Here is a 14,492-nt window from a genome sequence, read left to right as displayed (position 1 = left end):
TGTTAGCCAGGATGGTCTCGATCTCCTGACCTCGTGATCCGCCCGTCTCAGCCTCCCAAAGTGCTGGGATTACAGGCTTGAGCCACCGCGCCCGGCCCGAAAATATACATTTTAAAAAGCTAAGTGATTAAGGGTTTTCATAAAATACATCTTAAACATTATACGTATATTTTGTGTTTAATAATTTATAAAAAGTTTTCGAAGTATTCTGAGAAATTCTAGGGCAGTATATAACCAAGGAGTGAGAAAAACTTTCTTAAACAAGACTGAAAACCCAGATGTCATAAACGATACCAAAATGTTTAAGTGTCAAAAACATTTATTTAGCTCAAGATGACACAAAAAGGAAGTCAAATGAGGGAAATCAGAACTCCTGCTCCCATCAAAAGAACTTTACGTTACGCATTCTCAAAGTTAAAAATCCTGAATGAATAGTGATTGTCTATCATGTATACCTGAATCTTCTTTCAGATGTATGCTTCACTGTGCTTACTGTGACTCACCATAACAGCTATTATTAAAATACAAAACAAGCTTACAACTTGCCATGAAGAAAAAGTAAACTTTTTTTAAAGGGCAAAAGATATTCATTTTTCAACAAATATTTATTACTAGACAATACAGAGAAAGCCAGTCTAAACGTTAAACTTATTAAAAACTGCTCAAATTCTAAAGGAGTTGAGAACGCGCAAATTAAAGTTAAGGCTGTGATACTTTACATCCATCAGACTGGGAAACATTAAGAAGAGCTATAATATATACTAATGGATGGGGGAAGGTGTTCTTATACACTGCTGGCGGAAATGGGAGGTATTAAAGTGCTCTTTTACTTTTTAGAAACAAGATCTCTTTCTGTCACCAAGGCTGGAGTGCAGTGGCATAATCATAGTTCACTGTAGCCTCGAACTCCTGGGCTCAAGCAATTTTCCCACCTCAGTCTCTCAAGTAGCTGGGACTACAGGCATGCGTCCCCATGCCCAACTAATTTTTTCTGTACTTTTTGTAGAGATGGGGTTTCGCCATGTTGCCCAGGCTCATCTCGAACTCCTGGGCTCAAGCAATCCGCCCACCTCAGTCTCCCAAAATGGTGGGATTACAGCAAGCTTTTTTTTAAAAATCACAGAATTCTTATTCTTTGGAATCTAACCACGTATATAAAATGACCAACTTATAAAAACATACATTAAAGGACTTTTAATGTATCATTGTTCATTGTGGCAGAAAAAACCTTAAACAACACAAATGCCTAAAAACAAAGCAGAAAATGACTTATTGTGCATCAAAATCACAGAATAGAGAGCTGCTCCAGTTGAGGTGAACGGGTTTTATGAAGTACTCAAGACAGAGAGAAGTGAGGTGGAGAAAAGTATGTATATGATCCTGTTTTTGTTAAATAAGAAAAACTCAAAATCCCGACATACATATATTTGTGTATGTTTATGTATATAATGATTTTATGAGCACTGAAAAAACGTGGAAGGCTACCTACAAAGCTGTTGACAAGGGGTTATGAGAGGGGATAGGAACAACGATATGGGAAGGTGAGGCCAAGCCAACAGAAAAGCCAAAATGTTACTTTTAAAAAATCATATATGGACCAGGCATGGTGGCTAATGCTTGTAATCCCAGCACTTTGAGAGGCCGAGATGGGCAGATCAACTTGAGACCGGGAGCTTGAGACCAGCTTGACCAACATGGTGAAACCCCATTTCTATTAAAAATACAAAAAATTAGCCGGGCGTGGTGGCGCACCTGTAGTCCCAGCTATCAGGGAGACCGAAGAACAAGAATTGCTTGAGCCCAGGAGTAGGCGGCTACAGTGAGCTTAGATCGTACCACTGCGCTCCAACCTGGGCAACAGAGCAAGACCCTGTCTCAAAAAAAAAAAAAAAAAAAAATCATGTATGGTAAGATTCATGCAATTTACATACAGGTATTACTGGAAATAGTTAATGCCATGAAGATCCAAATACAGACCTATAGGATAAAATTTTTAAAGTTATTTTATGGCTTAGAATATTTTATAATGGGGTATTTTATATGCTGTGACAGCAGATTTTATTTTATAAAAATGGCTGCAACAGTATCTTCCATCCATGTGCTTTTCTATAATGTGACCTTCACCCTACCTCCTCCTATTAAGATGTGGGGTCTATAGCTTCTGAATCTGGGCAAGCTTGTGAATCGCTTGGTGGAAGGGATGCCAAATAACTTTTGAAGCTAGGTCAGAAAAGATGATCCACCAGCATGGGCAACATAGCCAAGACCTATTTCTACAAAAAATATAAAAATCAGGCGAGTGCAGAGGTGCAGGCCTATAGTTCTAGCTACCTGGGAGGTTGAGGCAGGAGGATCACTTGAGCCCAGGAGTTCAAGGTCACAGTGAATTATGATCGTCACTATACTACAGCCTGGGTGACAGGATGAGAGCCTGTCTGGGTAAAAAAAATAATAATAATGTAACTTATGCCTTATTCACTGAATTATTATTTTGCTTGGATCCCTGAGCCACCATAAAAGAAGAGAGAAGACCTTAAGGCTGCCACACTATGAGGAAGGCAAGGTAACAGACTATGTACAGGTGCTCAAGTCAGCAGTCACAGTCTTTGAGTCCTCTTAGGCGAAGCACCAGACATGAGTGAATAAACTTTCAGATTATTCCAACATCAAGCCATTCAGTCAACTTCTGCCTCCAAATCTTCTCAGTCAAGACCAAAGACAATGTGGAGGAAAAAAAAAAAAAAATCCCCAGTATACCCTTTCTGAACACCTGAGCGATTGAATCCTTGAGCTTAATAAAAGTGTTTTTCACCATTAGGTTTGGGATGGTTTGTTAAGTAGCACATACCAGCAATCAGAATGCAAATTCAGAATATATCTTACATAGTTTAGAAGGGTCTGGAAAACTACATTAACTGACTTAAGAAGTGACACTAGTGATTAACAATGTCAAATTTCTAGAGTCTGCATAAAATTCACAAAATAATAACTATAACAAAATCAGTATTTTCTAAATCAATACTATTTAACATAAGGAGATTTTAAATATCTATATAATTTAATAAATGATTAATAGACATCTATTTCACCCACATGGCTATTAGTACATGTATTCTATATAACAAAATTCTATTTTTTTCCTCTTATCTTTTCACTGGAAAATGGGTCAGAACCCTGTATTTGGAATCATCTTATATTCAAACATTTACGATACACTTTTACCACCCTCTTATCCTACTGATCAACCTAAACTAAAATTCACATAGAACTTATGTCTTCTTTTTAGTGTGAGAGTTTCCTTGACACCACAATTTTATTTATTTATTTATTTATTTATTATTTTATTATTTTTTTTTTTTGAAACAGAGTCTTGCTCTGTTTCTCAGGATGTTAGAGTGCAGTGGCACAATCTCGGTTCACCGCAACCTCCGCTTCCAGGGTTCAAGTGATTCTCCTGCCTCAGCCTCCCAAATAGCTGGGAATACAGGCATCCGCCACCACACCCAGTGAATTTTTTGTATTTTTAGTAGCGACGGGGTTCCACCATGTTGGCCAGGCTGGTCTCGAACTCCTGACCTCAAGCAATCCACCCACCTCGACCTCCCAAAGTGCTGAGATTACAGGCGTGAGCCACTGCGCCCGACTGACACCACAATTTTATTGATAACAATGCTGAAATAGCTGTAAGTTACTGGCAAAAACATAAACCTTTTACCAATACAGAGATAAAACAAAAATTAGTTTAGTTCAGTTTATTCATTTGAAAATTGTATACTAATCATTGATCAGTTTGTTTAATTCAAGAAGAACCTACACCTTTATTTAAGGAGAACTAAAAAATTACTGAGAACTGTAAGGTGTTTTTCAGTTAATGCCCTCTCAATTCTCTACCCATGTTTACATCCCTAAAGAAGACTTTTAGGCTTTTGATTTCAACATTTTCATAAAGAAAGTATTCCTTTACAATGTTTAAAGGATCCAAATAATACTTAGCAAAAGACCATGTAAACAAAAATTTTTAAGTAGTTTTTTTTAAAGACTCAAATTATCAGCTTTTTTATTTTTTGTTTGTTCCATTTAGAAAAATTTTAATTATATCAGTTCTTTTAAAAATTGAGCTGCATTGATAAGGCAAATATATTATAATTCGGACACAAACTGATGCTGATGCTCCACAAGCAGCCACAAAAACTTCAGTCATGGTTAATACACCTAAAACTATTTCTGAATTACTTTATAAATTACTCCACTATTTCGTCAAATAATAGCTATTCTTCAAAACCTGTGATTCAAGTGAACTAGGGTGAGGTACAGAAACAGTTAATGAAAGATTTGAAAGGAGGGGCTTTGTAGCTAGGTAAATCAGCATTCAAATCCTGATTCCATTACTTGAAAGTGAAATGATGTCTCTAAGCCTTAGTTTGCTCCTTAGTGAAATAGAAAGTCATAATACCCTTTTTCTAGAGAGTTGTTGCAGCAGACACTAGGTACACAATAACAATTCTCTTTTCCTTACTAAGCGAGCCTCAATTTTATTCTTGCAGCAGACACTAGGTACACAATAACAATTCTCTTTTCCTTACTAAGAGAGCCTCAATTTATTCTTGACAACAATGGGCTCAGCTGAAGGATTACTATTCCCAGCTTTCTTTGAAGGTAGGATGGCCAATGAGATATAAACCTAAGTACACAGGTAGAGTTTCCAGGAAAGTTCTTTAAGAAGCTGATTCTGTTCAGAAGTGTGCCTTTTTGCTCTCCTTCCTCCCTACTCCAGGCTCAAGACACAGCAGCCATCCTAGAACACCAGGCTACACACACTAGGGATAAAATCCAGATAGCTGGAAGAGCTTTCCTGATAACCACAGAGCCATATTATCATCTGGGTTTCTTTTACATGAGAAATAAACTCCTTTTCTTTCCTCCTTCCTTTCCCAATCTCCTTCCCTCCCTCCTTCCCTTCCCTTCCTTTTATATTTTGAGACACAGTCTTTCTCTGCAGCCCAGGCTGGAGTGCAATGGCACCATCAGCTTACTGTAACCTCAAATTCTTGGACTCCATCAATCCTCCTGACTCAATTTCCCAAGCAGCTGGGACTACAGGCATGCACCGCCACATCCAACTAATTTATGTATTTTTTGTAGAGACAGGGTCTTGCTATGTGCCCGGGCTGGTTTTGATCTCCTGGGCTCATGCAATCCTCTTGCTTCAACCTCCCAAAGTACTGGATTTACAGGTGTGAGCCACCATGCCCGGCCAAGAAATAAAGTTCTATTGTGTTTCTATTATATATAGTTAAACTTAATATCCTAATTAACATAATTATTATTAGAATTTTTAAAGGGTGGGGCATGGTGACCCATGCCTGTAATCCTAGCAGTTTGGCAGGCAGTGGAAGGAGGACTGCTTGAGCCCAGGAGTTTGAAACCAGCCTCAGCAACAAAGCAAGACTCTGCCTCAATTAAACCAGAAAAAGGGAGAATTTTTAAAAGATAATACACGTAAACTTTTCCACAAGTAAACTAGTATACTGAAAGTAGTCAAAATAATAATAATTTTTAGAATCCAAATAACTGTACTTCATGAACAAATCAGCAATGTTCTTACTTTTCCCCTGAAACTGTCAAGTCTGTTACGTTCAGTAAACTTACTCTATCAATAAGAAAAGTAACCACTGCTGTGTGACCAGTTGGTTATCTTAGAGTCATTTAATGAATAAAAATCCTTGACTTAAGGAAGCTGTCTGAATACATTAAATAAAAACAATCTCCCTATTCTATTTCAACTTAAAACTTCACATAAACTAGTAATGGTTGAGGGAACATGAGTTAAGATCATCTACAGAATCAGTCATTTCCTCTAACACACCATGTATCTTTAAAAATCCACATCACAAATTCTCCTGACACAGGAGAACAAACTTGGAGAACCGCACCTTCTCTTCTCACCTGTATAAAATGTTGAAGTCTTCTTGCTTTTAAATCCTTTTCACTGAAGATAATATATCTTTGGAAAGTCACTTCCGATTTTTCATGTTTAAACTAGATTTCTCAATGTCTTCACAAATGGGGTTAGCCTCTGCTAGTTTTTGTGTGTCAATAATTAGTAAATACTATATTTTGCTGACAGTGATAGGATTATATCACAATAGGGCAGAATTTGATCTACCAAACAAATATTTGAGGTCCCATATCCTGGTGGTCTTGGGCAATGAGTAGACGGTACATCCAGCAGGGTAGGTCTGGTAGGTCTAGTGCCACACCAGACATTTTGAGGCACTTCCCGGAGATACAGTTAATCTTCTTTTCTAGATATGAATCCCAAGACAAAATGGGAGGGCTAGGATGATCATCTTTGGTATCAGAGCTTTCCTGAATATCATCTATGTAGCTGTCTGCCCTTATCTCTCCTGGATAGGGGTCTATGTTCCTGAATCCCCCTCAGAGAAAGAGGCCAGTATTCCTTCCAAGCTAGTCATTTCTGTGCCTCCAGGGCTTTCAATATCCTTTTTATTTAAACTACCAGAAAAAGGGAGATAAACGGTAACCTTTACTGCACCATTTGCAACTAACATTTGGTGTAAAACTTTCTACTTGGCTGGTGTGGTGGCTCACTCCTGTAATCCCAGCACTTTGGGAGGCCAAGGCAGGAGGATTGTTTGAGGCCAGGTGTTCAAGACCTGATTAGAAAACATAATAAGACCTAATCTCTACAAAATAAATAAATAAATAAAAATTTAAAAATTAGCCAGGCACAGTGATCACACCTATAGTTCCACCTACTCGGATGCTGAGATGGGAGGATCACTTGACCCCAGGAGTTCAAGGCTGTAGTGAGCTATGATCATGCCACTGCACTCCAGCCTAGGCAACTGCAAGACCCTGTCTCTAAAATAAAAAATAAAATAAAGAATAAAACATTCTGCTTGTAAATCTACAGCCTAATAATGTTTAAGGAAGGACAGCAGAGAAACACCATGCACCAGAAACATAAACCCCAAATGTTGGGTGCAGAACTCCAAGTACAGTAGCCTGGCTCTAGGTTTAATACAGATTCCTATTGCCTCTTTAAGATTGTTATTACTGCAACAAGTTTAACAATGCATCAGATTAAAACCTTCATTAGAAAGCTATTTGATTCATTTCTAATACCAATATACACACTTGAGCAAAGGCGTATCATCCAGAAGAGGTATTCAAACACTATTTGGCAAAAGTGAGTAGCGACAGAGGGATGCCTTCCGAGAGGCCTGGTTTCCCTGACCACAGATAATTGGTTCAAAGATGAACATGAGAATCAAGCTGGCCCAATCATAATCTTTCTCCAAACAACTTGAAATTTAGAATGGATATACAGAAAAACTAAAAATTGTGGGAATGTAACTGCTTTCTGGCAGCACTTGTAGAGAACAGACATGATCTCCTTTTGCTGAGTACCCCGGAGGAAATTCATTTTATCTCATATTTTATGAAATATCCTAGCATATATCTAAAATGTTTCTTCTGGATAAGCTAGCTAAATTCTATTTTTGATTTATTAAAACAAAAAAGACACACAATAACTAAAACCACTGAAGACCAGGAGACATAGTTGCCTCTCAATATCAAATAACATAAAGTCAGATGATAGTCTAAAAATATTATCATTCTAAAATATTAACAAACTAATTACAAAGAGAAAGAAAGTACTCACAGATCCTACTGGTAGATGTAAATTTTTTTTTTAAAGTACATTCCCTTAAGAACTCTAGTTGACAAAATTTATCTTTCACAAAAAAGCACAAAAATATCCTTTGATAATTAATCAATTCTATTCTTGGAATTTATTCTACAGAATGCTTCAACAAGTATACAAAGATATGTATGAGAATACATATTCAATGTTCTTAATAATAATGCAAAATTGAAAATAAATTACACATGTATAAAAGAGGCTAGTTAAATTACAGTACAGCAGGTCCTCTAATAACATTTCATTCAATGTTATTTTGCTGTAGCACTGAAGAGAGAAACAAAGGCTGGGCGCTGTGGCTGACACCTGTAATCTCAGGACTTTGCCAGGTCGAGGCAGGTGGATTACTTGAGGTCAGGAGTTCAAGAATAGCCTGGCCAACATGGTAAAACCCCATCTCTACCAAAACTAGCTAGGTGTGGTGGCATGTGCCTACAGTCCCAGTGACTTAGGAGGCTGACACAGGAGAATCGCTTGAACCTGTGAGGCAGAGGTTGCAGTGAGCCTAGATCATGCTACTTCACTCAAGCCTGGGTGACAAAGCAAGGCTCCATCTCAAAAAAAGAGAGAAAAAAAATGACTCCAAGCCAGGGCTATTGTTTATGTGGAGTTTTGTATATTCTCTCCATGCCTGCATGAGTCTTCTCCAGATGTTCTAGATTCCCCCCGCATCCCAAAGATGTACACATTAGGTTAATTAATGTGTCTAAATTGTCCCAGTCTGAGTGAGCATGGGTGTGTGTGTGTGAATGCACGCTGTGATGGGATGGCATCCTGTCCAGGACTGGCTCCTGCCTTGTGCCCTGAGGCTGCCAGGATAGGCTTCGGCCACCCATGACTCTGAATTGGAATAAGGGGATTGGAAAATGAACGAATGAATACAAATTATTATAATAACAAAAAGTCATAAAACATATAATCAACACAGAAATGTACAATAAATGATTCACTCAGTAAGCCCATCATGTTTATTGTTTGTTTCTGAACTACATGGTGGTAGGAGGTGCTCTTTACAATGTTTGCTTTGTAAACACTTATTCCTTAAGTTAACCAACCACCACTACAAGCACCATCATTCACTAATTCACCAACAACTGGGTAAATAATTATCTTACTCATTTCTATTAATCTTTCTTGTATGTATATATAGCTCATATTTATTTCAAGGTTTAATATTAGAAGTGTTTTAGATCTTTATTTAGAAGTTTGATGGTGTTTTTGTGACTAAAAATATGCCACAGGAACTTAACTCTTATTTATATCAATTTAAGCTTATAGTAAAATTGGTTTCATTATATGTCATTTCACCTAAAGTCACAATTTCCAAGAACCTATCAACAACATTTAGTGAGAACTTATTATACAGCCATACAATAAAATACTGAGTAGCCATTAAAAAGGGTGCAACAGGTCTATATCCACTGACACAGAAAGATGTCTATGCAGTTGAAAAAAAAGCAAGAACAGTATTCATGATTCCTACACACATATATAAATCTCCATACACCATGTATAGACATATACACTCATAGAAAAAAGTCTGGAAAGATATATATGTTAAACTTTTAAAACTGGTTATCTTTGGAGAATGGTAATGACAAAGGCGTTTACTTTCTATTTTATTCATTTCTGTATTGTAAAACTGAATGTATTACTTTTATAATCATAAAAAAACAAATTATTTCTAAAACTACAATAACACAAAAAGAATTTTAAAAGAAAATAAAATACCTTAAACCAAGTAGAAATCTTTAATAGTGATAAGTATAATCTTCCATATAGACACAAAGTATGGCTATATTTTAACATCATAATTATGAGAATAAACTATTTACTGAAAAAAACAGTAAGATTCTTACAATTCATATTAACCTGCTAAAACAACAGTATGCGATGAGAGCTAGACTAAATCAGTTTGAACCATCACATAAATCAACCCTAACTAAAAACTATAATAGTTAAATACCATATCTAGATTAACATTCATTTTCTATCTAAAGACATGTTTGCTTTTCTCAAATGGTACTTACAGTTCTCTACAATTTCATCAAAAACTGCACCACTTTTCTGTTCAAACTGGAAAAGCAAAAAAGGAAAGAGAAAAGTAACATTACCATCATATCTTCTATCATACGTTCTTTTGGTAGCCCTTCCTATTCCCCAAGGAGCTGTAATTTTCAACCCAAATTACGTAAGTGCACAATATAAACAAAAACATTGCCAAATAGAGTAAAATAAAATTTAGGATGAACCAAAGTAGTTCTTAGACCAAAGCCCCAAACCAAAAACTAAGAGATAAATCACATCCTCTCACTATAAACGACTTTTTTTTAATCATTCATGTCACAAAAAAGAGATGATCATATATATTTTTATTAACAATAAACACAGCTAACACTTCATAAGAACTTACTAACACTGAGAACTATGTAAAACTTTCCGTCAAAACTGAACAGAAAAAGTAACAGCTTTTGCTCTTAAGCTAAAGCCAGAAACATGCTGCTCTTAAATTTAAAGTGACGCCTGTTACAGGGATGGTTCCTACTAAGTATGTTAGTGCCTAAGACAGAAGTAGAGCCATGTCGGAGGTAATTTCAGATATTAAAACACACAGGGAAAAGAAAGCAAAGCACCGGTAACTCCACCAAAGAACTAAAGAAAATGGCACACTTCACTTTGAGTATTTGAAGGCCTCCTTACTTTGGAGGTTCCTGCTTCCCTGCCTGTTACTTACCAATGAGGCAAGAACACAAGAAATGCTGCTTCTTGATAAACCTTGCCTACTGTAAGAAGCCAGAATCAGCCACCCCATTCAAGGGAGAGACTTTTAAGGAAAAAAGAACTACCTAGCTACCTATATAACTGTAGAGGAAACACAACAGCTGGCTATAGTAATCAGTAGTATCTGATATTCATAAATATGAGCAGAAAATAAAAGATCCCAGGTTTCTAAAAGAAAACTATGTGAAAGAGAAAGTTCAAGGTAAACAAACAGAACCACCACTCCAGAAGGAAACAAGAAACTTATAAAAAAGCAACTTCTTCGCTGGGCCCAGTGGCTCACGCCTATGATCCCAGCACTTTGAAAGGCTGAGGTGGGCGGATCACAAGGTCAGGAGATGGAGACCATCCTGGCCAACATGGTGAAATCTCGTCTCTAGACAAAAAGTTGGAAAAGATAATTTATGTGACTCATTGAGGATTGAAGCACTAAGTCTAACAGCAATGTCAAAGGTACCCCAAAAGAAGAAAATAATGGTGAAGGGGAATAACAGAAGAAAATTTCCCTGAACTAAGGATATAAATACCATATCTGAGATTGAACAGGCCCACTAAATAGCAAAGAAATAACGAAAAAAAAGATGCATCCTGGTAAAATACATCAGAATTCCAAAAGAAAACAAAAGGAGCAATTTTTTTAAATGATAGTGCAGGTAATTTATAAACACATTTAACTTGAAATTCAACTATGTAAACATTGGAAAGGAAAGGAAAGCAAATAGTGAAGGCCACTCCACCTACCATTCCAGTCAATGAGCTATGCTCTAGAATGAAAGGGAAATGGGAAATGAAAAATTTCACTCTGGGTTGGGCGCAGTGGCTCAGCATTTTGGAACGCAGAGACGGGTGGATCACCAGGTCACGAGATCAAGACCATCCTGGCTAACATGGTGAAACCCCGTCTCTACTAAAAATACACAAAAATTAGCCAGGTGTGGTGGTGGGCACCTGTAGTCCCAGCTACTCAGGAGGCTGAGGCAGAATGACGTGAACCCAGGAGGCAGAGTTTGCAGTGAGCCAAGATCGCGCCACTGCACTCCAGCCTGGGCGACAGAGCAAGACTCCGCCTCAAAAAAAAAAAAGAAAGAAAAATATCACTCTGTAAGCCAAAGAATGAAAGCATCCACTTACACTGACAGGAATCCTATTGTTTAATAACACTGTTTTTTAACAATACTATCCCAAGGTCCGATGCTATTATTCCTTCTCATTTTATAAAATATTTCTCATGATTCTCTATCCCCCTAGAGCTACTGCTCATTTTTCTCTTCCCCTTGACAGCAAAACGCTTCAAAAGAGTTGTCTAGCCGGGTGCGGTGGCTCACGCCTGTAATCCCAGCACTTTGGGAGGCCAAGGCATGTGGATCACCTGAGGTCAGGAGTTCAAGACCAGCCTGGCCAATATGGTGAACCCCTGTCTCTACTAAAGATACAAAAAAATTAGCCAGGCGTGGTGGCACACACCTGTAATCCCAACTACTTGAGAGGCTGAGGCAGGAGAATCGCTTGAACCCGGGAGGCGGAGGTTACAGTGAGCCAAGATTGCGCCATTGCACTCCAGCCTGGGCAACAGGGCAAGACTCCATCTCAAAAAAAAAAAAAAAGTTGTCTCTACATGCTGCCTATGACACCTGTCTCTTGAACCCACTTCAGTAAGGCTTTTGCCTGTACTATTTCTACTGAAACTTTTCTTGTCAAGGTCATAAGGGACCTCCACACTGCTAAACCCAATGATCTATTCTGACTCCTAAAGGAAAAAAGAGAACTAGAATATGACAACCACTTAAGGTGAAAAAATCTGGATCACAATCACTACTTCACATCAACATTAATCCCAAATAAGTTAAAAATAAATTGAAAAAAACAAAAGCCCTAGAAGATAGAAAAGTATTTTAATCAGAAAAATAAATCTTCATGAAAAAGATTTCAAAGTTTGACTATATTTTTAAAAAACTGTTTGGAAAAGCTTAAAGGTAATCTAAGTGAAAAAGTTGTAGTAGTAGTATAACAATGGTTAATATTCTATGAATAAAGCAATCTTGGACTCAATTAAACAGTACTATCCCAATAGAAAGTGATCGAAGAACATAAGCACTAAACATTCAATCTTACCCAAAATCAAAATTGAGATACCATTTTCTCTCAGACTGGTAAAGATACAAAATGAAGAGAGACATAGAAATGTCCCTGTTTTTAAAAAACCCAATAGTATATCTTGGACAATTATCTTCATACAGAGATCTACTTCATTCTTTCTGGTGGCTGCACAGTCTCATATTATACTGATGAACATTTAAGGTTACCTCCTGCCTTTTTTTTTGCAAATATAATATTGCAGTTGTCATCTGTATACATACACTATGGCTTAGGTATGTGAGTCTATCTGTAGGATCAATTCCTAGAAGTGGGATCACTAGGTTAAAAAAGCACAAGTATTTAATTCCTCCCAAAGAAGCTTCATGAGTAGCTGGGATTACAGGAACACACCACCATGCCCAGTTTATGACTCTTTTTTTTCCAAGTACTTTACATGACTTAATCCAATTTAATCTCCCCAAAATCTCATAAGGCATAAGGTAGGTACTGTTAACACCTCTATTTTATAGGTGAAGAAATGGAGGTACTGAGAGGTTAAGGGGAAGGACACACACACACACACACACACACACACACACACACACACACACACACAGCTCTGAAAGTCTCCCAAGAAAAATGTCCAAACTTCTGTGGATATATAAGACTCTCCAAAATCTAGTTCTAACTTCCTCTATAGCTTTATCTTTTCCTGCCTTCATGTTCCCATTACATCCTCATGTTGTAAGCAAATGCTCCAGCTATTATAAATGACCTATAGCTGTTCACCTAACCTTTCAGGTAGTTTCAAGCATCTGGACCATCGTGCACAGTGCTTAAGCTTTTCCAGTCTTAATTCAATAGTAAACATATACTCAGCTTCTGAGACGGAGCTAAAGCTGCAACTCCTCTATTGGTACCATAATCTCACACACAACCCACACACACCCAACTTTCCGAACAAAGTAGAATTCACAGCTCTTTCCTAGTGCTACTATGACCAATGCGACTATGTAACAACTATAATAACTTTACTCCTAAGTTGGGAATGCTATAAGGAATCAAGTACCCATACAGGTTTCTAAAGCTGTATGAGGACATATCCCATTCTTTTTGTAGACCAACCTGCTGACAGATAACAGCGGTTATACAAACCTTGAGTTTTAATCCAACTTTGGAGACTAAACACAAAATCAATAAAAAGGAACACTTTATATAAAGAGCTTTAGAATAATATTAAAAATTAAAAACAAAAAACAATCTAGTTAGTTTCTTTCAATAGAACCTAAATGAAATTAAGATTCTATAAAGGATTAGAAATCCTACACTTCTCAAAGCCAGAGCAGGCAAAACTGCACCCTGAAGAAAAAAACAAAAGATTATTTTTCTCCTATAACAGTCTCACAACACAGAATATTTCAGTGACCAGATATGTGGGACTTTTTTTGTCACACACCAAGTATCTAGCAGACATCAACTGTGTGTCCTATAATTCACTTCAATTCTGACACTATCTACCTAGAATTAAGAGTCAGATCCCATAGGCTGAAGGCTCAGTCCAACAAGACTGCCTCCCACTTTAGATACCAATCACAAGCCCCAGGTTGTGACTTGACCTTGTAACTGGCCAGCTATATAACTTGTGGTGCCCACAACCCCCACCTCAGATTCAATTAATTTGCTAAAGCAGCTCATGGAACTCAGGGGAACACATTTACTGGTTTATCATAAAGGATACAGGTGAACAACCTGATGAAAGAGATGCATAGGATGATATATGCTGAGGAGAGTCATGGAGCTCCCACGTCTTCTCTGGGCACGTCACCTTCCCAGCTCCTCTATGTGGTTCAGCAATCCAGAAGTCATCTGAACCTTGCCTTTGGGATTTTTTTTTTTTTTTTTTTTT

The 14,492-nt window shown here is 37.4% G+C and overlaps 1 protein-coding gene across 1 annotated transcript in view; it reads right to left on the bottom strand.

Moving 5' to 3' along the window:
* ZMYM4 (zinc finger, MYM-type 4) overlaps positions 1-14,492 on the bottom strand; it is a 128,386-nt gene that overhangs the window by 90,234 nt on the left and 23,660 nt on the right. Inside the window, exon 2 of the mRNA XM_011995625.1 lies at positions 9,760-9,805. The gene's annotated coding sequence lies outside the window, so the exon portion shown is untranslated. The remainder of the gene's footprint in view (positions 1-9,759; positions 9,806-14,492) is intronic.

Source organism: Mandrillus leucophaeus, unplaced genomic scaffold (assembly GCF_000951045.1).
Source record: "Mandrillus leucophaeus isolate KB7577 unplaced genomic scaffold, Mleu.le_1.0 Scaffold493, whole genome shotgun sequence".
NCBI lineage: Eukaryota > Metazoa > Chordata > Mammalia > Primates > Cercopithecidae > Mandrillus > Mandrillus leucophaeus.
This window is presented reverse-complemented; position numbering and strand designations above follow the sequence as displayed.